Genomic DNA, 22,217 nt, shown 5'->3' with positions numbered 1-22,217 from the left:
GGACACCATGAAATCAAGCCTTTTAGTGTATTTGATTTTATTCTCCAATAATCTTTTGATGTCTTTTGTTCTGCTTGACCTTTCTGAACTCGGGCTCTCTTGGCTCTGTAAACTCCTTTAACTGATATTCATGTTGTGTATACAATTGCTTTATTAACAGCGAGCCACTGAAAATTGAGGCCTTGTTGCTTTGTGCAGTACTGCTTATATGCGTAATGGAAACATCAATCCTTTACTTGTACATATGTATTTCTATACGTATATGTTGGTGCTTGCCACGGTCTAACTATTCAAAAGCATGAATTTTCTTAGTGACAGGACTATGAGGGTCTTCTCCCCATCGGCCGCAGCAGACCCTATACCTTTTACTTGTGGAGTGCCGCAGGGATCATGCATCTCGCCAACACTCCACTTACTGGGGATTACGGGGAAGATCTGGCTATGGTGAACAGCGTCTATAGCATCGCTAAGGCCTGGATGTCCAACCATGGCCTGTTTCTGAACGATGACAATCCCAAGCTCATCATCCTGGGTACCGCAGCTCGCATCTCAAAACTCAACCTTAATTACTCTGCGTTCGTTATTGATGGGAATACCATCAAGATCGCCAGAGAAGTAAAAACCTTAGGTTTTTACCTCGACTCAACCTTATCTTTTACCAAACAGGTAAATTCACTGGCTTTCTCTACGGCCTACACATGTAAATTAATAAGAGCCAGAAAACAATTCCTGTCAGTTGACAGTTGCTTAATCCTATCTAGAGCCCTCAAATCAAAACTTGATTATTGTAATGCTCTCTACATAGGGGCAAACAAACAAACCATCAACAGATTACAAGTGCTCCAAAATAATGCTCTTAGGGCTGGGCAGCATCCCCAGAAGAGCACACATCTCTAAAATAAGAAGGAAACACAAATGGCTCTCCACCCAAGAAAAAACGGCCTCACTCATCCACAAATGTTTAAATAACAAACAAACAACCAAGCATGTGGCTAGCTTCATGATTGCTTTGCTGTTTTTGTTTCATTGCATCTGTACACGTTTAAACTAAGTTTCTTCATCAGGTCTGTGGCATACGTTTCTTCAACTTTATCCCAAGATATCTCTCATCCTTGGTACTTTCTTGATGGTTTATAAATCCTCTGCATCCTTTGGTCTGTTTAGCTCTTCTATGGGTGTCAATTCGATTTTGTGTGACGTCACCATTCATCTTTGCCATTTAGTTTCTCTGCCTCTTCAGGAATCCCGTTCAAATGGCCATCATATTGCCTTCTATGTAGGTATGGTTTCCTCAATGGGTACTTTACCTCCCATATTCTCTTAGGTATAGGTATTCTTATGGGTACTGCACAGAGTCCACGCTCTTCTCTTTGCTGGTTTAAATGTTCTGTATACATCACATACTTTGGTTCATTTTTTTCAGGTAAAGTAGGCGGGGTAGTTCGAGTGGGGGCACTTGGCTCCTCCTTTACACTGGTGTTGAGGTGCAGCCGTCGTCTTGACTGTTGATGGAAGATTGATTAAGTTCTGCAAGGTATAATGTGGAAGGAGTGGTGCCCTGGCATGACTCCTCCTTGTTGAAGGTAGCAGGCAATAGAAATTGAAGTGTGATTAAAAGGGCGAGGCAATGGCAGAGGGAATAAAGGACGGAAAGAGAAGGAAAAGGGGAAAAGATGGATACTGGATGGTAAACAAGGGTAAGGGAAGGGATATGTTTGTTAAAGGGATGGAAAACGGGGGAAAAGGGTAAACATTGGTAAAGTGAAAGTGATGTGGTGCTGGTGCCAGTGGATGCTGGTGCAGCTAGTGGTGCTCCTGCTGGTGGTCCTTCTGTTGCCACTGAGTCTCCTGTCATAGCTCCTACTCCTCTCGAACTGAAACATGCCTGATGGTGAAAGAGAGCTACAAGTCACAAAAACACTGTGGCACAAAAGGCATCAATTCACGTTGCTTTGCATCATACTTCACTCCAAAATGAATGGATTAAGCGAAACCTGCAGCTGTATTGCAACTTAGCAGTAAGTGATACTTAGCGCTAGGTTGTGATACGGCATCAAGGGAAATGAGTCATCTGTGATCACGGCTGGTCCACAGTGAAACCAACTGTACGAGCTGCACAAGTTCAATTCAATCATTACCCTGAACCTGAGTCACATGTGTGACAAGGTAAGTTTGAATGCCTCTACAAACCAGTTTGAGGTGAGACCGTTCCATTTTGACATTTTAATTTTGGACACATAGTTAGAGCGGATAACGAAAATATAGCCACTCTTCAGAAGCAGACAATCCTTTCAACTGATTAAGAAGACAGTCCTGAAGAAGGTGGCATTCATTACATCGCGACCAAAACCGGTCAACACATGTGGAGACAGTAGGAAGGGTCCTGCTCCTTTTCATGCTAAAACAACAGGGAGAGTGTGAAATCCTGATATGTACCCCCCCTGGTTTAGCCTTCGTAGCACATTGTTTAACTGTATAGTTAGAGTAAAAAAAAAAATAAGCACATGTTATTCACCCTCAGTATTGCCCAATAAAGCAACCTTTGCCAAAATACTGTCGAGAATGACCCTCATCTCGCATTTTTAACATTTCATAGAAGTAAGGCTTTATGCTGGCTTCCCTGTCTATACTCTGAAGACTTGTACAGAAACTAGCACCTGGGTTGTCAGATAACGAATCATAACCAAGTAGAGAGAACAAAGTGTTGAACAATTAGTAATTGATTCTTCAGTTTCCTACACTATCCACTGTTCGACAGGCGGCACATCAGCACTGACTAGGGAGAGGGTGTTAGACAGCTAGGGATACATTGAACTTTCTCCATTTTCTCTGTCCTGAATTGTCTCTCTGATTCATGTCAAGTTCTGCTAAGTATTCTAACACTTATAGACGATCTAGAAAGAGACATCTGTCCTCTAGACATGCAACAGGATGCAACCAGCTTTTTCTGCTCTCCTTACCTACTGAGACATTTCAGATCACGCCCAAGCGTTATATATGCTCTGATGAGCCAATACACTTTCTCTGAAGTGTGCCCCTCTCCTCTTTATTGCTACCAAATAGTGTTTGAGATAATCCTTATCATCCACTGTTAAGAAACCCTACCCACCCCCCTTATTTATCTAGTCTTCAAGCGAAACCGGACTTGAAGTGCATGTGAGCAAACAGAAATGTATGCTGAGTCAAAAAGAGTGAAACATGAACATTGGGAAACTGATGTTATCATTGCACATTTGCGATTTTCTGCACCTAGCGGATGAAATGTTACATTCCGCATTTGCCAAGCTTTGCTAAGCATTCTGCACATTTCAAGTGGAAATTATTGTGTGGTGCAAAACACAGTGATTTTACCCACCCCTGGATTTAGTCTTCTACGCTTGACTTTTTCCTCGACTTCTAGAGTCTCGGGAATTGTTTTTAGCAGCAGCCAGTTTTAGGCGTAGCCATAACATTTCACATCAATTCATTTGAGACTGTCAGGAGTAATTACGTACTAAGGTGACACGAGTTTTTTGGGATACTAGTGTTCAGGACGAGACCAATTCTGCTGAAGTTTCGGCTTCTATCCCACAGCATGTCCAAGTGGGTATTAGTGTTTTGGTGGAACCCTGAACAGCAGTCATTTTACATTCTCGTATGGTTCTTAAGAAGCCCCGTTGTCCTCCGTGTGTTCATGAACACCTCTAAAACCCCGTTTCTTATTTTTGTCCACATGCTGAAACTGGAACAGGAACTAAGCTTATACATTTGTTAATGCTTCGCAAAGTTAAATTGTTTCCAGTAAGATCATAAAATGAAGCTAAATGCACACTCTTTGTCAACGAAATGTAAACTAGTCCATGCACAGGGTCAGGGGATTCTCACACATATGTTATAACAGCGTATCCCAATATTTGCATGGCGAAGTTTATTTTAGTAATTTGGAAAGCATGCCTATTTGAGGAGAAGGGAAAGCTATGACTACGGTGTCCATACGTGCTTGCAGTTTTTGTTCAGTTTCTTTCGCTGGCATACTAATGAAATTCCCTGGAGAAATGATGATAGAATTTTGTGACATTTGCAAGTGAAACAAAATGCCATCAAGATAAATTGAGCCTACCGTGAAGGCAGTATTATTCTATCCATCAACCTCTCAGAGGCAGCTGTGGCATTCTACAATACAATAAATATCACCGCCAATGTACACAGCTCTGGCTAAAAAGGAACGGCATTGCTCTGCTCAAATCCAACTCTACTCGAGCTAGTGTTTACACCTGCTATAGCATCCAGTGGAAAGCACTGCTAAAGGAGCATCAAAACATGAAAAAAGAGCAAACAGAAACCAATAAAGGAAAGCAATGCACTCATTAACGTGCATGCCTTGCGCGGCTGATGTGTATTTTACTGACATGTGCACATCCATTTGATGCTTTGCTTCCCTTAAAACAGGATTCAGCAACATTTTGCTCTCCCGATGTGTTGTACTACAATTCCCATGAACCCATGCCATTGATTATGCTGGCTATGTAAGACGAGGTTTTTAGTCCAAAACATCTGGAGAGCCACATATTGCAGACCCCTGCACTGTGATTAGTATTAAAGCAGATGGTGATACTAGTTGTTGTTTGTACACCAGTGATGTGAGCCGGCCTTGAAGAACTTCTAAAAATAAAGCGGGCAGGATGGTAACATCTTTTTGGCAAGTTTCTCTGAGTCTCATGTCGTGGCCTCAACTCCTCTCCAACTGAAACGTGTGTGATGATGACAGAGAGCTACAAATCACTTAAATGGTCAGTGCCACATAAGCCACCCATTCACTTTGTGTCAATTCAGCCAAAGCGAACGCGAATGTGTGAAGGGAGGCGTTACCTGTAGTACATGAGTGAGCAATATAAATGTATACTGTCGCCAAACGTGTGACGTATGAACTTTTGGAAAATCGAAAAGTGTTGCCTGTGAGCGTTTGTGATTTTCTGTGCATAGATGACAGGATGGCATTGTGTATTCCGTATTTGCCACAGCTTTGTTCAACAATTTCACGTTGCACCACGCCACCATTATGTGTATTGTGATGCAAAGTAAAATGGCGGAGTGGAGTGAAATTCTCCAGATTTCAGGGGGACATTTTGTGCTGACAATGGTTGTGTGAGAAGCCCTTGAAGAACTTCCCAAACAACCAGTAGGATGCTCCAATCTCTTTGAAAGATTCAACAATTTCCACCTGCAGTGGTGGGTTTCAGTGTGGATAAATCTTGGTCGAACTCATAAAAGAACTTCAGGCCATGCACAATGATTTTTTGTCCAATCAGAAGCGTTGACTGTCTTCTTGAATCTTGTTATTATGTGTCGGTTCGTCCAGCCAATCAGAATCATCTCTGGCATCTCTGGCTAGTTCGTCCAGCCAATCAGAGTCATCATCAAAGTTGGTCAGCCAATTAAGCCATAGAGATTCTTAAAGTTTGGCCATTTATATAAAGCCCAGCTCGCTCTTTGTTCCTTTCTGGGTTTGGCTAGGCTGTGAAGGGTAAATGACAGAGGGGAGGCTCGAAGATTGAAGGTGTTCGGAGGGTTTTCCGATCATTAAGGAATGGGTGAGGATTTTTCAGAGTCTTAGCTTTTTGCTGTTGGTTTTGTGTCTTGTTTGATTGTCTCTGGTGTGTTTTTGCTGCGCATAGTTCAGCCCCTTTGCTTTAGCGCTTGTTCAGTGTGCTGATAGTTTTTTCCTAATTCATAAGAGAAAATAATATTGCCCTTTAATCCTGAGCATTTTCATTTTTGTGTGTCCTATTTAAATTTTAAAATGACAAAAAAGTGTCCTGTCTCTTGTTCTATAATGAAAAATCGCAACCCCTAAACAAAAAAAAAGTGTTCACCTTTTCCAGGTTTCCCTCTATTTGTAGGCGTATTACATACAGTAATAGTACATGGATGTTTTTTACTTGTTATGATCTTGTATTGTGGGTATTGGTTCTCACAGGGGGTTTGGTTTCACAGTTATCTCTAGTCATTTGTAGTTCTCTAGTTATGGCTTTCCTGCAATGCTGGACGGAGAAAGGGTAGAAAGTCAGAATGTGGGAGGAGAGGAGCACAAAGTGCATTGATCCGTACAGGAGAGTAGGATTCTGTTGTGATAAATGAGTTTGGAGACCTTGTGCTGTTTTTTGGTGCTGGTGAAGGCAATAAGCATCACAAATCATTTGATTTGGTGGCATGTTTGAGGCATTGGAAGAGGTCTGGGGAGAAAGAGTGGAAGAGGCAGGGGCAGAGAATTCTGGAAGGTAGGACCATTTGTGCACAAGGCCAGGGGGATAGAGGGACAGGTCCTTTTGTAGATACCCTGATGGTGGCAGGGGGGACAAGACCTCTAGCGGACGCTCCTTGGTGGTGTTGGAAGGCATGCTCCCCATGTGGGTGTAGGAGTGTCTGCAGCTATCAGCCTAGAGGAACATTGTGGGAGATCTCATGTCTAAGCGGGGGTATCATTGTGGAGAAAGTGGTCACCACCCAGCAGGGCAACTGTTCCAAGGATAAGAAGCAGGATCTGGGGAGGAAAATCTTCTGGAGGTGCCACAACAGGTAGTGGACTTACCTGAGGGAGAGTAGGAGCAGTTGAGGAGGCATGGAAAGAGAAACCTCTTCCAGTGCATGCTTTAGTGGAGGTCTAAAGCCACACACAAGAGGATCCCAGGGAAGGGGGCCTGCATCTTCCCTACACTATCCACATGAGCCTGATTTTGGGACTATTTGCCCCTGTCACCAGAGAAAACTGTCAATGTGGGGGTCTCTGATCTTCTGTACAGTGGATGGCTATGGGAAGAAGATAAATCAGGGACAGAATGCAAAGAGCAACGGGTTAATGTCCACGATGAAACATGCTCTCTGGTGACATAGGAACATTTACCAGACAGAAAACTCACCTGCCCACTATGAGCCAAATTTTATGTTATGTTGATTTATACCTTGCACACTACCACCCAGGGGCAGTGCCCAGGCGCTCGCATGGCTCTGTAAAAAAGAGGACAGGGTTGGTTAGCAATGGTAGAGTGATAGGATAGGTCCAGAACCAGGAGCAACTGATGTGTGTGTGTGTTGGCTTGCAGATGGTTAATTTCCTGCACTGAACTGTTGTATCTGTATGAGTGAGGCCTAATGCCTGGGTTGTTTTTCTATGTGAATGCCTATTATGGTGTGGGGGTGTCTGTGTGTTTTATGTGTAGATTGGCTGGTATTTAAGGTTGTGGTTGTGCACACTGTCTTAGTTTATCCATACGGGTAAGGTCTAGTGTCAGGGATTGTTTGTTGTTTGCAAATATTACTTATGTTGAGGGTGTGTTTGTGTATAATTTGGCTAGCTCAGTGGGCGTGTGTACTACTAGGGTGGTGTGCTGGAGGGGAGCAGGAGCGGGGTTGTTAGTAAATTGGCTTCTCTCTAAGTTTTTCTATGCGGCTTATCTACACAATTCTATCTAATGTGAGGCATGACTAATCTTCACAATCCTATTTAGTGATATGCATTGAAATGTGACACATGGCTAAGCTTCATAAATCTAAGTGTGATGCATGTTTAATCTTCACAATTCTATCTAAATGTGATGCCTGGCTAGTCTTCACAATTCTATCTAAGTGTGACGGGTGGCTAGCCCTTGCAATTGCTAGATGCTGAATATTGTTACCTCACCCAATTAAGCTAAATGTAGAATATGGCTACCTTATACAATTAGGCCAAATGCAGAATATGGATACTTTACACAATTAGGCTAAATGCAAAATATGGCTACTGTACACAATTAGGCTAAATGCAAAATATGGCTACCTTACACTATTATGCAAATGTTAAATATGGCTACCTTACACAATTAGACTAAATGGAAAATATGGCTACCTTACACAACTAGGCTATATTATAACAGGTAACAAGAGTGGTGGGGTTGTGATGGAGAACATTAATGACTGTACTCCCCGCCCACACCACACCTACCTTATCAGTCGCTGTAGGTAGTCTGCGTCAGGGGTCCCAGGTGAACATGGGTAAGCACAGAGTGGGGCTGCTCATTCAGGAAGTGCCATTTGCCTCTGGTCTTAGCCACGGGCTGCCCGGGCATGGGCTTCCCTGATAGGATCCCTGAAGAGGGAACCTCTGGCACATGACGGTTTTGGCTGCCTAATCAGCATGGGGAGGGTGGGCAGAGGGAGGGGAGGTAGTCAGGAGGTGGAGCAAGCAGAAAATGGAAGAAATAGAAGAAAGCAACCTGACTGCTACCAAAGCCAACCCCTCCATTGGTGAAGAAGATGAGGGAGTGGGTTCTAGTACTTCCAAGGCAAGCGGTACAGCATGGCACAATAAATATACATTCCTAATGCCCATATATTTCCTTTCTGCCCACTCATTGCCAGTGACATTGATAATTGTTGCCAGCATCAGGCCCCTTTTGCTGGTGCTGCCCAAAAAAGAGGTGTTGGTAGTGTACAACAGGCAGTGAACACCTTTGGGCAGGACTCACTGGACTCCATAAGTAGGGATGCAGGGATGCATTGCATGTATTACATGTAGTTAGGGGATCTGGAACATGCAGTGCTGGTTGCCCGAAAAAAGAGGCAAATGGCGCTTTCCCGCCATTCCCTCTGAAGGTTGTTGTTTTGCAGTGGAGGAATGTGGCAGGTGTGTGGAAAGGCCTTGTCTCACAGAATGACACCCCTCGCAAGAGAGTGTCATTCAACTGCAGGAGAGTTGGAGAACTTAATGAGTGACTTCACCCTGTGAGCGAACCCAAGAACTATATAGGGTGGATGAACCTTGCAGGAGAACCTGAGAAATGTAGTTGATAGCCATGGCCTGCAAGTGAACCTGCAAACCTTAACGGGTGGTTGTGCCCTATGAGAGAAACCAACACACTTAATGGCTTGATGTACTCTTTTGGAGCATTGATGCAATGTAATTGGGTGACTGTTGATTTGTAATAATAATGTAATATATATATATATATATATTGTGGAAATGATTTTACAAATGTTTACAATTAAGAAATATCAATTTCTGAGAGGAGGGTTTATTAGGAAATGAAACCAAAAATGAGGCAGTCACTCCTGTATCCAATTTTCCCATGTGAAAAAGCTGATAGGAAATATATTGGTGTTAGATGTGTCATGTTTCAATCAAATAAACTGACCAATCAAAATCATTTGCAGTTACCTTAAATTTGTAAGTGGAGTTTGCTGGAGATTTCAGCTCAGACACAGAGAAAGAAGGAAGAGTTTTGTGAAAATAGAAGGAATCTGAACAGGATGGTTCATAAAGGAGGAAAAGCAGTTAGGATTTCATCTGGATGTTACTGATGGGTCAATATCATTAAAGGAACTGCCCTGGACTGGTCTGAATGCAGGGACTTTCCCAAAGCAAGACCAGATTGTATGAGTTGGATTTTTAAGCAGGTGCTCAGACTGAAGGGATGCCATACCTAAGGAAGCTGACTCAGACCACTCAGTTTTTCTTATCCTTTTTGGAGCTGTGAAAGAGACACAAAGAGTGGGTGGCTAAGCTACACGATTTTTTAGGCATTTTCCAGTTGAATACATTAAATCCAAGAGAGCATTTAAGAGTATTTTAGTATTTTGGGAGCCAAGTTTAAATGGTATATTACTGTAAAAGTGAACCTAGTGCAAGGTTTATGTACTATGTGATTTATAATCAATGTTTTCGGATGTTATCAGTCAATTTGGTATCTATAGATGCTTTAGCCATTTCACATTATATGTGGAATAACACATTCTGTGATAGGCAGTAAAGCAATGTAGATATACTCTTTATTGAACACATTGAAATTGGGTTTTAGAGGGTGGAGCTGATCCGTTGATTCGTTGAGAATAGTGAGTGGGGTTGGTTCAAGGCTGCCAACTTTCCACATGGAACATACATCCTGAGAAAGGAAAGCCTTTTATATTGTTTACAAAAAGTCTGAAATCACAGACTGACTGCCAATTAGTGTCTATATTGAAGCTGGGAACCAGTTGTTTGTCTATATAGCATCCAACATTTTAGAGTTAAATCAGCCCGAGAATTAGAGAACTATATTTCATGTGAGCTTTAGCTGTAGTACATTTTTTAAAAAGCATTATTCAGAGAACTGCGTCACTTTTTGACTCCCATGGATCGGATGTCACACCAATTGATAGGCATAATCCAACACATTTTCTTTACCAGTTCATAAGGCAGAAAGGGCATTTTAGCAATTGTCTGCTGCCACAAAGCAGAAATGCACATTGTGAGTCATTAGCCGCTGTGTCTCAACCTTCTCAACCTTCTCCCAGAAGTAATCTCCCCTGTGACTACTGTACTGAAACAATTTCATTACCAACATTGCCTGGTACCAGCTCCACACACATGCTGTCTGATTGCATGACTCTGCGACTACTCTTGGTTTTGTAGAGAAAGTAAAGGACATTCTGTGGGCTGTGATGGCCATGATTTGAATGAACTGTTCAACATGTCCATCGTGATGTGGAATTAATGTCCCATGGACTGGTTTGGTACCCTAGCCACTGTACCCATAACTGTTTCATAAAATTTAAGTACCACCTAACGAGAGAAAAAAAGGGGCCTGGGAACTTCCCAGGGGTGTTTGATTTTTTCCAATAAGTCGCCAGAATCCAGAGTTTTCCACAAACAAATAGGGCAAGAGTTATATTGCCAAATTAGAGCCACAATAGCATCAAGCATGGTGTATGTCATGTGACTTGCAGTATTTCTGGCCACACCAAACACTTCCACAACCCGGTCCTGATACAATAGGGGGTGAGTGCATCTATTTTTTGTTCATTAAGCATTATTGGTTTAAATCAATTCTTCTGCTTTCTACAATTAAAGATCAAGCATACACAATTCATAGCAACATACAATATATACAACCAAGAAGTACAAAACACAATTAACAATCTAATTAATCAACGCACAATAAATACATTCATCAACAACAACATCCATATAAAAGCAGGATACCCATCCTCTAAAACAAACCAAACTCCCAAGCATAGAAACGTCTGACTAGAAACAATTTCCTTCCAAACTCATGTCCCTAACAATGTGATAGAAAATAAGCACTCTCAGAGAACCAAGTATTGCTCTGACTATATATAGATTACATAGTGGCTTTAATACACCCTACATGTTGTTAGATAACAAATGATTTTTGCTTATCTCCCGCCCATTCTATCTCAACTTGAATCTCATATAGTGTGTTGCCTCTGCATTTCATCATCATTTTATCCAATATGTTTTAAATATTTTAAGCACTAACTGAATGTGTGTGTAATACGCTAATGACTGCTTCCTTTCTAAATGCACATAATTGCGCTCACAATCCCTGAGCTCTAGTTCATGCAAGGCCACCATTCTAAAATCTGCCATATTAACTAGTGATTCTAATGACATTTTCAACATACTCATTAGATTTTTTACAATCACACAATTAATTAAGCCAAACGCATGAGCCCCAAGTAACTATATCATATAAAGCACCACAAATAGTTAAATCATGGCCTTCCTATATAATCTTCCCAAGCATAAGTTTCAACCTCATGACAACATCATGACAAAAACACAAAGAGTATTGAGGCAATATCTAGACATACTGCTTGGACTGCTGTACACCGTGACAGCCCCAACATAAACATTAATATGAAACCGTCTTCTCCCATAAACTCCTTCCAGTCCACCCATATCATAGAGTCCAAGCCAAAGAATACTTTTAGAATGATATAGTTCCCGTTGCGGAAGCCAGGACTACTGACAGTTTTTTCGTTAGACATTTTTCACGTTGGAAATGAGTTGGAAAAATGTTTGTTTGAGGCTTTTTTGCAACTTATCGAACAAGGGTTTGTACCAATGCAAAAGCTAATATATTTAGATGAATTCACCACCCCAGCTTTACTACAATGTAGCTCACAGGTAAAACATGTGGTTTTAATGTTTTCTCATGCATAATTGTTATTTTTGTATTCTCTAAATTCAGAATCAGTGCATTTTCTTCTGCATATTTGCTCGCAGCATTCAGACTCCCTTGTAGAGCAAAAGACGTTTTATCAATTACAATCAATCTAGAAACACATGCCTACAGGCACATTATAAATGCCTTATCATATAATAGCCCATGTGTCAACCGATGGCCCATGTCTTGTGCACTTACTTCCAGAAATGGATGCTAAATTGTTTTCACTTGTCTTCACTATTCTCTGCTGGTTCCTCCCACAAACATCAAGCATGTGTGATTCTTCCCCAAGCTGCTTTCAGGGATTCTCGGTTCCTCTTGTTCCTCTGCACAGTTGGCAACTTATCTCACCCACTCATTTCAAGAGATGGGCAGTGACTGGTATATCACCCAGCTTCTCGAACCTCTGCTACTTCCTCCCATCATAATGCAGCGGTTCCTTCTACTTTACATACCAGACGTTACCTGATGGCATGTGTCTTCACCCTGTGCTAGAGATATACAAGGCCTGGAATCTGGTCAGGGTGACTCCCCCACAAGCTGCCATGTGCATGCATCTCTCATAGTTACCCAAGCTGTATTGCTTCATTCGGATTCCCTCTCCCTAAACTAAAACCACATGACGCTTGTGCGCTCTCCCACTTCAAATGCCTGAATGTGCCATGCAGAGCTGCATAAGAAACATCAACCCCAAAGAACAACGTAAGTGCCCAGTCTCTCACTGTCAGTACCCTTCTACCTACTTAATTTCTCTAAATCTAGTTCAGTTTAGTCCGCTTCCCTGCATTTCCTGAGCCTGCCTCAAGACATTACCTCCTCCTTCTCGGAATGCTGCACTGAAATGAAATGGCACTACATCTGCACCCCCTTCCTCCTTTAAGCCACGTGGTCACACCTCATAAAACATTTGTTTTAAAGTTTGTCCAGGCCTGTGTGCAGAGCATGGCAGTTAGAAACTGTGCATTATTGCGGGTATGCACACACGGGCTGTGATTATTTGTTTTGAGAAATAAGATGTGAGGCAGATTTGAGAAATCATGACTGTTTGTGTATAACCCGTATGTGTTAAGAGACAGTTGGTGACGGGTGTGTTGCAGGATAATATTATGGTGTTTCCCCTTATTTAGCAATGTTTATCTATGTATTCAAAAAGAGATATGTGTTGGGTAGTAGGCCAGTGGAACGAGACAGATTGCTGTAGCAAAAATGTGCGAGACAGAATTTGTATTTGTATTTATTGATTTATAAAGCGCTTTACACCAAATGGAAAAGTTGCTCAGTTGTGGGCAATAACGTACGTGATAGGAACACCTTTACTGCATTGTGCTTTGTTTCATGCTGAGTTGCGCCTAGGCACCCTCATTAGACCTGCATGTGCATACTCATGCGTAGCCGAGAGCCTCATGTTGTTATTGTAATCATTAGGCGTATCGGAGATGTGCAACAGGTCTCAAGCCACACCTTCTCTGTGACGGCTGCCTCTGTCCTTCATTTTACTAGACCCTGAATAGGCTTCATGTTACAGGAAGATAGTTCATCGATGTTCGTTACCTCAGCTTGACAGCATCCCTGGATTGAGACGATTAGTCTAGGATATTGGTTGGCTTAGACATAGCCGATGTTTGCTGCCTCCAGTGTGTGCTATGTTTGTATACAATCTTTGGGTATCAGGTAATAATATCCCCATATATATGGTCGCTGGAAATAATATCGCCGGGAAAATGTTGTGGCGATATTATTTGGGTGACCATGTATATGGGGACAGGGGCAAAGAAAACAAATGTTAAAAAAAAAAAAATGAAAAAAAAGTTTGGGGGTTGCGGGGGTGTCCCCCGCATGTTCCATGCAATAATGTCTACACAAAAAACGGCCATTTTTCGGCGATATTTTAGCATGGCGAGATTTTTGTGGCAACATTATTACATGGAACCGATCTTTGTAGTATCGGGATGAAGCACATGGTTTACATGGACCGTGTGAACAGCTGGTTCTTAGCAGCTTTATAAAATGTGAGGCGAGTCCTTTAGGTATCTATTTGCAGAGTTTGGTTATCAAATGATTATTTTTTAAATGTGGCACCATCTGGAGAGATGCATTACTGGATCTTAGCTTGACAATGGGATTGAGTGTTCTGATTTGTACTTGATATAAACAGTACTACTAGTTTGTAAAATGTGTTGAACATTGAAGTATTCCTTGAAACAGATCTTGTACATGACTGGATACACGTGTAGAGCTTGAAATTTTGGTGTTATCGCACCCCATGGTTCATTGACTCAGGCCAACTGTTATCTATAAAAAGTACCCTGGCATCCATTATAAGGATTTTGTAATACAACAATGAGTTATGTGACCAAATACAGGAGAGAATATGACTGGTGTCAAAGAACAAAGACATCATTTGGATGGTAGAATGCATTGTGCTGGTCATTGCAGTGTTCTTCGAAATGGATCTTGCACGTGACTGGGCACACGGTACACGGGTACAGCTTGCAGCATTGGTAGTATGTGTTGCCTCTGGGCTAGTCACAGAAGAATTCTGGCAGCTGGGTTTTGTGTTTTTCGAAGGCTTAATGAGATCCCCATGTAGAAGCTATTAAAACAATCCAGCCAAGACAGAAACACACAGATTACTCCACATGTTCTGTGTGTGAGGGGCAGAAAAGGCATTTTGTGCCTGATCCTCAACAGGTGGAAGAGGCACACCCTTTCCTTAAAATATATTATGAGTTTTTTTGCAAATAACACATTTTTATTTTCAGTATTCTTAACTAAAGAGTTTCAGAAAACACTGATTTCTGGTTTCTTGAAAATAATCTAAATCTATATAATCCTTAGGACCACATTTAGAGGATAGCCCTCGGGTCATTGCACCCAGCAAACCTATATATAAAAATACCATTGGCATCCATTATAAGGATATTGTAAGTCAACAATGAGTTCTATGACCGAATACAAGAGCAAATCAGACCAATGTAACAGAACATAGAGATAACTTGCATTAGCACCCTGGGAGGTGCGATACACTAGCGAGAATGCCCGGAACGCGGGCTGTATTCACTAAGGAAATCCTGCGTTCTGAGCAGTTTCATTGGTGTTGGGCACTTCGCTTAATTCCCTGCTCCACCTTCACCTTCACCTTCACCTTAGAACCCGTGTAGCTCCCTACACAGGTGCCAATGGTGTCTTATTTTTTCCACAATGAAAATAACCAAATGTACCTTTATCCCCCTGCGTGACGCCACAGAACTGCCATTCAGGCAGTCCCTCTTTAATGTTGATGATGTCATTAACATTGTAAACACACTTCCTTGTGGTTGGTTGATGTGGAGGCTGTCAGACAATGCAAGTCAAGGAGAAGGATAATGTATACATCCAGACAGATGATTCAATCATGTGAATATGCAGCATTTGAGTGTCAGATGTGCAGCATGATATGAGAGCAGGTAGTGGGTGATTGCAGCTGTGTGCAGGTGGGAGGCCATGCTTTGGGAGGGATACAGCTACCGAATATCGAGTGTACACATGATGAGCACAGCCCACACATCCACTGTGAGGCCCCAAGCCACATGACAGTGATAGAGTAAATGCCTTTGAAAAACATGGAAAAAGTGGTGTTGCACATGGAAAAAGAGACTGAAAGAAGTGTGGTATCAAGATTCATAAACTTGTACTAAAAATATGTAAACTACAATGACAAAATATGGGAAGGGTAAAATGTCCAGGGATGAAAATACAATAAAAGCCCAAACGGAAACCTTACACTGTACAACTACATTCGTTGGCAGTGCTCAAATGTATTTAAAGGCTTCCACCAGAACAGAGTCACTCTCCTCATCCTCTGTCTGGAGGTGGGCCTCTGTTCTTGCCTGGAGGGCTTGCATGCCCTCAACCATCCACCTCTCCTCCACCTCTGCATCCCTGCAAGCATCCTCCAGGATGGCTGCCTGCCTCATTGTCTGCCTCTCTGCCACCTCTGCTCCGGACTGAGCAATGGTTGCCTCCCTAGCCCGCTGAATCTCCACCATCAGCTGCCTCTCATATTGTTTTTGGACGCATAACACCTGAATCAGCCACCTCCTTTCCTCCTGCCAGATGTTCTCCATTTGTTTCTTAATTTGCCTCCTCAGGGTGTAATGGCCCTGCATTAACTGCCTCCTCACAGTGCTCATCTGCTGCTGCCTGGAAGACTGTAAGCTGCATAGGTACCTCCTCAGACTAGATGGCACTCGTCTGGGGGCACACCACCTGCACAGCCCTGAAGTGCCAGCTGTCCCTCCAATCCCTGTTCCTGTGTCAGTGCCTGGGCAGGCACAGGGACCACCTCATGTGGCATTCTTGGGACTTCCTCCTCAGGCAGGGATGTAGGTAAAACCAGATGGAGCTGTGTTGTTGGGACTGGTGCACAGGGGGCCATGGTGTTACATGGCATGGAAATCTCCCTGGACGATGAGTGGGCACAGCGGAGGAAGTGAAGGAGACCACCCGAGGAGACCACCCGAGAGCAGTGCAGTTGCCAGCTAGCCCAGGAAGCGGTGCATCTGCTCATGATGCTGAGCCAGTTTCTCACAAGCAACTGAAATAGCATCACAAATAGATGGGGTCTGCCTCATAAGACCAGCCCGCAGGGGCTGCACCACATCTCGATTGGCACCTCAGTCTCAAGGAGGGCCTCGGTCAGGGTGGTGGCATCCACGGTGGCTGCTGCAGCAGATGGCCCTGAGATAGGATGTGCAGAACCCTCCACACTGGAATGCACACCCTCATGTCTCTGGGCCAGGAGTGCATCCTGATCACCCTCATGTATACCTCCACCTGACCCCATGGGCTGGCATGAAACTACTTCCTCCTCCACCACCATCATCCCTGATGACTCTACAGAGTCCCCCAACACCGATGGCCCCACAATCACATCCTGATCAGCAGCCTCACCTGATGGTACTGGTGCTCACCTAGCTTATTCACTCCCAGGAGAGGTGATGGCAATGGGGACTGTCTGGGGTGTGCTCCTTGGTCTGATGGCCCAGTCCCTGCGCTTACGCTCCACAGCAATGATTTGTTCCCCTTCACAAGCTTCAACAACTGCAGAAAATGGGACAGAGAACATTGACATCAGTTATCAGTGTCAATACATGTGTGGCATACACAACATTAATAGTACCATTCAGTCAGAACGGGTCAATGAGCAACTGACACACACACACACGCATGCACGCCCATGCAATTAGCATGAATACTGAGGCACAAGTGTTGAGACAATTATAACTCACAGTCATGACACACACATATGTCAGCCCAGCGGATTTCTGTGTGGCTGCACACACATTTAAAAATAATATGCAATGGCACAATACCAATGCCAAAGTGACACAAGTGTGACATGCAGCCAGGGCAATGGGAAGTGCAGCTGTCCACCCAAATACATTTACCAACATGCATTCCTGACAGCCTGACCTGCAAGCATGCAACATGTACAGGCACACATTTCTGAGAAAGAAATGCTTATGCTGTTTGCCCCAGCACAAACCATATGGCATGATCATGTGTCAACTCTGGCTTCACATATAGTGGGAAAAGAAATCACATCCCTGTCTCTAAGAGGTCAATGCACATGGCATTAACACGTGTCACTCTCAGCAGATGTGTGTGGATGGATTCACTTGCAGTTGTACAACACAAAGAGGTGCTATTCATGCATGTCCCTAATATGGCCACAACATTGTAACCCTCCTTCTGTACTGTCTAACCACTTGTCCTCAAAAACTCCCATTGCATGTACATGAGTGCACCAAGTCACCAAGGGTTCATGTACCAATGGATGTTCATTCAACATATGTCTGCCATCACATATGCCTAGCATGCTGATGTGGATCACTGCAACACAAATGTATACAGAAGGGGGCACCTGAAATAATGCATTCCCATGAATGACACACATACACTGTAGAGCAGTCCACCACATGGGTACTCACCAGCAGCTTCCAGACATTGTTGCCACTCACAGATCCGGGAGTGGAGTGCTGGGTAAAAACTCTTGAGGACACACGGCTGGTTAGGTGACATCTGGTTGCAGCCCGCATGGTGCACCTCCACTGTGGACTCCTTCTCGAGGGGTGCCCCTGCCTTGGAATGGCTCCAGGTCTTGAGGTCCTCCCATCCCTTCCTGACGGTCTTGAGTGAATGGACTGACAACCCCTCCAAATTGATGGCAGCCATGGTCATTTACCAGATTTGTTGACACCCGTCATGTGCCGAGCTGCCTTGCTGGGTTGGAAATTATGTCATAAATACCCAGGACCCAATCTATCAGGAAAGCCACTTTGGTGGTGGTGAAGTTAGCAGCCCTCTTCCTTGCTGACATGGGGATGCCGCTGTCTGCAGAAGAGGAAGATGGAGCAGACATGGCAACCCTTGAGGCAAGTCTGGCTTAGCTGGGTCCTGGATATGTGCTGTGGAGCTGTGGCGGAGGTGATAGGGAGAGGTGGATGTCCCAAGTTGCCTGATGAGGTGGCCACAGGTCTGACACATGAGGACAGGCAATGGCTGAACAGCTGCCACTCCAAGGCAGTGTTGATTGGAAGAATGCACTTAGACTATATCAGGCAGCAGCAGATGGAGAGTATAGGAAGCAATACAGGGCAGAATACAGGGCAGGAGGAGGGAGCTCTAAGGGCATGAGGAACTTCAGTGAGCATCTCGCATTTGAGGCAGCAGATAACAGAGTAAAGGCCCTTGGCGCATAAGTTAGGTGTTACGTGCTGCACAGAGCATGCCTAAGTGGCTTAAGCGTACACATCAATGACAGAGATTTTTAAAAGATGCAACAAGCATCCATGGTTGTGTGCAAGAAGGTACAAAGACAAATGATCAACTTTTGCTGATATGCATTTGGGGGAGCACACAAGTTGTTTTCATCATATACCTCATTTTTTTTTTTGGGGGGGGTTGCCGTTGCACATATGAATATGTTTAATTGTGAGTCTTTCTTTATATCACATGCACATGTTTTGGGTTTGGGGGTGCTTCTGCGTATTGTGTACCACCTTCCTTCATGTTTTGGAGCTTTCTGAGTATCATGTAAGAACTTATTTGGTTTTGAAGTGCCTCTGCATATCATGTACTGCTATTTTTTGGTTTTGGAGTGCTTGCAGCAACGCTCATCAACGTTGTCCATCATGTACACTGATTCATTGTTTTGTTTTGTTGAATTTTTATGGGTGCTTTACATTTTTCCTGCACCATGAGTGGGAAGGCTGCAAAAGGTAAAAGGAGAAGTCGGGGACTTGGTGGGCGTGGTGAGCCTCAACCCGCAGGTGACCCAGCACCTGGTCATTGACATGGTCAGAGGCCTACAGGTGGCCCAGCAAGGGCCACTAGGGCCAAAAGGGGATGCCCTGCAAAGCAGGAAGAGGCTTCACCCCGAGATCCGGCACAGGAAAAGGATAAATCTCTGCCGAGTACGAAGCGCTTCACAGATGAGGAGATTGAAATCCTCATAACATATGTGACGGAACACTGTGTTGAGTTCTACCCCTCGGCGGGATGTACCCTTACTCCCATCCAGTGACTGCGGAAGTGGCAAGCAGGTCACATACCTCATTAATGCCTGTGGTGTGGAGTGGCACACTGCTAAAATGGTCCACAAGCAGATGGACAAACTTGTTCCAAGGAGCAAGCAAAAGCTGAGTGACAACCTGGCTTCTGCCCAGGCCACTGGAGGTGGGCCACCAGAGGAGGAGGAGCTGACTCCATTTGACAAGGTGCAAGGTGTGGGAGACATGGACGCCTATGTGGACACACCTGGTGAGTGGCATTTGCGTCGATCGTATGTGTATACAATAATGGATGACATGCCCATATATGTGCTGTAGTATGGTTGGCTGCAGTTGGCAGCCATCCATGGCCAATGCAACTTTGCCACTGTGTACGCTTCTGTCACATGACCTGCGTTCTGGGAGGTGGTAGTGTGTTTCCATGTGTGGTACATGTTGGTGTCACAGTACACATCACTGTGTTTTTGCCTTCATAGTTGTGTCAGTACTTGTATGCTAGGCTGTTTCTAGCCAACTTGGTTCCCAGTGCAAAACCATATAATGTGCTCCCCTGACTGGCACACATCAGCCCCAAGCCACACCCCTGTGTCACGAAAAATAACATCCTCAATGTCAGTGAATCATTGTTAAACTATTGGAGCCAGCCTCTTTGCATTGTATTTCAAGTACTTTACAAACAATATCCGATAAGGAAACAGAGCTGTTGCTGCTGAGATGCATATTTATTCTGTCACCTGTTATGAGGGGTCGCATTGCCAAAATGCATTTTCAAGCTGGCTGTACTGACACTCTGTAGTGTGACTAACCTACCGGGGTCTGAGTGCCCACAGACTACTGCCCTGTGTTGCAAGCGTTTTGTTAAAACAACCTCAGTTGACTATCACAAAGGGTGACCCTAGACCAACCATAGGAATAATTTGCTGATAGAGGGTCATCATTCTAGGGTGGAAAGTCTGGTAAACTCCAATTGTACTGTCTGAAGATAACCCTATGAGAAAGGGTAAGGGGATGAATAGCACCAATGAGTGTTCCTGTCTGCTTTGTATCAAACCAACATGCATTAGGTAGTTAAAACAATGATCAGAGGGCTCTATATTCCATTCACCAGTCTGTGATGAAATGGGTGTATGTGTGAATCAGTAAATATAAGACAGACACATGGCTTTGTGTACACATCACTATTCACAGCACTCACACTAACATTGAAATGTCTTTATCCATGAAAGACATATACTTATCCAGACATCTAAATTAATTCGATTATGGAATGACATGGCAGCAACATCGGCCACTCAGTTTGGGTGTGAGGGCTCTGTTGCTCCTTGTTTCAGATGATCAGGATGGGCTGGGTCTCAGTCTGAGCATGCCCTGTCACCAATACTGAAACATAGATGAGTGTCATGCTGGTGCGCTCCCTATCGGAGATTTAAGAAACTTGACACACAATAGGCCACCTTTAACATTGATGGCATCCCGATAGCCCTCTCACCTTTTTTGAAGATGTTAGGAGTGTAACTGGATGCTACACTTTCTCTCTCATAGCAAGTAAGTGCTATTGCCTCCTCAGCCACCTACACAACTAAATTAATCAACGCAGCCTCCCCCATCCCTCACCGGGCAGTTGCCTCACTATAGCCAGAGCCACAATAGGATCTCACTTTGACCATGCCAATGCCCTCTTCGCAGGCCCGCCTGCCAACAAAATTAAAAAGATGCAGCTTATACAAAATAATGCACTCAGAGCAGCTCTGAAAACCCCTAAAAAGGAGCATATTACAGCAGCAAGAAAACACGCCCACTTCGAAACTATCTCCATTACGCACAGATGCCTCTCCGAGGATGCCCCAGTCTACCTTTTGAATTCTTATTCAAAAGCAACTGGTCTAGGCCTACCAGGCAAGCTTACGCTGACCGTCTTACCAAGCCCAAATTTAAATGGGCTAAAGTTGGAGGAGCCAGCTTCCCCTCCATCGCTGCCAAACACTGGAACCTTCGCCCACCTGCCATGCAAGCTGAGCCCCTTATTGGACCTTTCGTAAGTCGTTGACTGTCTTTTACCAAGTGTTTCACCCAGCCTTATGGGCAAAGGCCTTGGCAAAGGAAACTGACACTCTCTAAACCTGAAATGTACAACCATAATGACTTGTGTATACCTGTCTTTATAACAGCGCCTTTATGACCCCAGGCTTAGTGCACTATATAAATGTAGACATAAATAATCGTTTAAATGAAAGCCCTAGTCAAATGATCTTGGTCACTGATGGAGGAAATGAGGAAAGTAGCGATATTGAGAGCATTGTGAAATGTACCCTTTTGACTTTGATAGGCAAACAGATTCTGAGGATGTGGATTGTTGGCAAATCCCCAGACGGACTGGACAAGTGAAACACATTTAAACAAATTGAAAGAATGGAGAAAGCAAAATGCCAGATTGTAATTGAAGTTAATATTAATACGGCTATTGCTCCAAATCAAATATTCACCGATGGTATATATCAATTGAAAACCAAAATTGGAATTCCTTTTGGCCAACCATGGACAACTATGTTTCTCTGAATAACAGTTATCGATACGTTTTCAATAATTTAAGTCTTTCCTCTTCTGGGCAGAGTGAATATAAATTTGGATGGAAATCAAACAATATTTTCATTCATTACCTTAATGTAATCATTTGAATCAAATTATCAACATGGATTCACCCTGG

Source organism: Ambystoma mexicanum, chromosome 10 (assembly GCF_040938575.1).
Source record: "Ambystoma mexicanum isolate Mex_15411 chromosome 10, UKY_AmexF1_1, whole genome shotgun sequence".
NCBI classification, from domain to species: domain Eukaryota; kingdom Metazoa; phylum Chordata; class Amphibia; order Caudata; family Ambystomatidae; genus Ambystoma; species Ambystoma mexicanum.
The sequence above is the reverse complement of the archived record's forward strand: the minus strand, read 5'-3'. Positions refer to the sequence as shown.